Below are 3,290 nucleotides of genomic sequence, written 5' to 3'. Positions count from 1 at the left end.
TCACTAGCTTAAGCTAGTGGGCCTTCAAAAAGACCATGCAATATGCACTTGTCAGCCCAGAAATATACCACGCCAAGTCTACACAGCCTGATGAGCTGTTTGGAGTTAAGTCTGTGTCACCAAAGATTTGGAATAGAATTCTTCCAGAGATGCTCTCACCATCTCTGTTGCCATTGGTCTAGGAGCTTGACCTCTAAACACCAGCTGTGGTTCATGGATTTGGCTGGTTTCTGTGCCTGCCTTTAGCCTCTGAGCAAAATGTCTTTAATCGGTCAAGGATGGATAGCTGAAGGTTCTTTCTATCCTAGTACCTCTCTCATGTTTAGCTGAAGAATCTTTAAATGTCTTGTCCTGGAGTCTTAGTGAAACCAGATGGAAAATAAAAATAACCCATGACTTTCACTGACGCTGCACCTTTGCTCGTGGGTCCAGGCCTCCCATTTTGTTTCCTATTCAGTTCCCATGCATTTCTCTCTGCTTGTGATTTGATTATCACAGATTCTCCTCAGCATGGAGGCCATTGCACCATAAAAGATTTTGGAGGGCTGGGTTCAGCTCGGTGGTAGAGCACAGGCTTGGCCTGTATATGGTGTTGACTTCCATCTGTAGCATATACAATGTCTTTTTCTCTTGACCACTGCTATACCCAGGATATAATTTAGCCCTCTGGTTTCTTGCCTCAGAGAATTCATCCAGTGGTGTAACTTGTAGCTACCACAGACCCTGTCTATGTTTATTTCTTAAATGCTCCCTGGCTTTACCCACTTGATCCCTTTCATCATTATACTAGTCTAAGCCACCGTCTTCTAATGGCCTCATCACCCCCTGAGGCTCCCTTCTGATCTGTTCTCCACACTGGCTGGTGCCAGAGAGGTACTTTCAAAACAAAAATCTCTTTATATTACTCAGCTTCTTCCTAAATCCTTGTGGCCAGTAACAGCTAGCCTGCCAATGGAAAACCCCCAAACAGACATCAACAGAGAATTCCCCACATTCTGCAATGAAGACAGAAAATTGCTAAGGGCAGTCCAGCAATGATTTCATCCCTCCGGACCAAGGCTTGAGGCCTGGACAATGTGGATCTCTGAGTAGAGGAATTGCTGGCCATAGACGTGATACGAAAATTAATACTGGAAACCTTGTGGTTCAAGGGGTTTTCATATTTAAATAAGTGGCCCCTCTGACAAACACTGACCACTGTTAAAACACAAGACACTTGGACACAGAAGACCTTACACCATGCATGATGTCTTAAGTTCATTTTGTTCTCATTTCCATTATTCAAAAATTGAGCACTTCAAACTTCATTGTACAACAGCTCTCTCATGAATATGGATGGGTAAGATGAATCAAATTTGAAATGACCCTTCGTATTTCTCAACATCTACACAATGAGTCCTTAGTCCATTCTTTTCCATCCTCGAACAGCTGGTGAAGAATATTTTTCATCCACAGCTTCAGGAACCTCAGGAAACCTCCATTTCGTACTGGTTCGTCACTGGTTTCAGGTTTATTCGATCAGCATCTTCAACAGAAAAGGACTGGGTGTTCTGTTTGAAATGTGTGGGGATGAGTGATCACTCAAATTGCTTGGGCCTCAATGAGAATTCTGGGTTCACACCTCGAAGAAAACAAAGAGCTGTGTCATGGCAAATCATTTCATAATTGGTGACAGAGAGTTCACAGTAAGTCAGAACTCCGCATTGATATACACCATTAAAGACAATCTAGAGTATTAGTAAAGCTGTAAAATGATTATGATAATTCTGTTTTTAATTGATCTTCAAATTTGGCAAACAAAACAATAGATTTCGTTATGGCATTTTATACATGTGTGTCTTTATTCCAGCTTGTTCCCCCACTGCCGCTGGGCCCCCTTTGCCCTCCCCTTTCTGGTCTTCTCTCTGAATGGTCACCCTTCTGCTTTCATGTCACATGCATTACGTTACCCTCTGCCCACACCCCTGACTTTCAATATCTCTTCTTCCTCTCTCATGATCCCTATCCATATTCTACTTTCAAGTCTTACACACACACACACACACACACACACACACACACACACACACGCAAATCTAAGCTCAGCATATGAGAAGGAAAAGCATAGTATTTGTCTTTCTGTCTCTACTTATTTTATGTAAACATAACAATCTCCAGTTTCATCTATTTTCCAGAAATTTCATGATTTCCTTTATGGCTGAATGAAAATCAACCGTGTGTAAGTACCATGTTTGCTTTTCTGTCCCTTTAGGCTGGTTCTATTTCCTGGCAACTGTGAATAACAAGTTCACAGCAAGTGTCTTGGATCTCTACATCTAGGAGTAGTACAGGTCACACACTAGCACTATCCTGTATGTGCTGTGTTCAGTTTCCTCTCTCTCCACCCTTAAAGAATGTTCCATCATTTTTCTCAACACTAGCCGCTCTGAATGGAGCAACACAAAATCTAAAAGTTGTCAGACACTCTGACAAGCATTTATATTTAATTTTTGAGAGTTGTCAATTCAGTTCATAATGCCAGTTTGTTGGTTAGATAATTTTGTGTGTCCAAACTTTGCAATTCTTTCTATAATTGAGATATTTACCATTGATATGGTACATAGTTTGCAAAGATTTTTTCACTCTATAGTTTCTCTCCTTCCTCTGATAATTGCTTCCTTTGCTGTACAGAAACTTTAATTCCATATAATCCATTGTCAGTTCTTGGGATTATTTTCTGTGCTATCAGAGTCCACACTGCAAAGTGTTTTTCCTATGTTGTCTTTCTAAGTTTCAAGTCTTCTATTTAGGTTTTTGAACCATTCTGAATTGATTTCTGTGCAGAGTGAGAAATATGCTGCTAACCTAGTCAGTGGCAAGGCTGTTGCCTTTCACATATTCCTAAGGACAGTCACTTAGAGACAATGGAGAATGTCAGTTTCAGTCACCAGAGTCTGGCTGAGCCTCAGTGACCAGCGCTACTCTGGCCACCTCTCGCCACCTCACGGCTTCCCAGATCCTGTCTGTGTTTCCAAAGCCTTGTATGGAGCCTGTCCTGAGGAAGGGCCAGCATCTCCATACCTGGCAACTTCCATGGACTGCACGGCCCAGCCAAACATTCAGCAACAACTACTTCAGGCAGCATCTTCCCACAGAGAATTCTGTAAATCTCCTCTCTGCTACTTCTTTTCTCTGTTCGAACCCCTTCTTTCTCTGCACAGTTTTTAGTTACATTATCACCCCCTTTGTCTGTGATATTCATCCATTCTCTCTTAAAAAGACTTTTTATTTCATGAATATGTGTGAGTGCC

The sequence above is a fragment of the Mesocricetus auratus genome, unplaced genomic scaffold (genome assembly GCF_017639785.1).
Source record: "Mesocricetus auratus isolate SY011 unplaced genomic scaffold, BCM_Maur_2.0 Super-Scaffold_2245, whole genome shotgun sequence".
Taxonomy (NCBI): domain Eukaryota; kingdom Metazoa; phylum Chordata; class Mammalia; order Rodentia; family Cricetidae; genus Mesocricetus; species Mesocricetus auratus.
Note: the sequence above shows the minus strand (reverse complement) of the source record.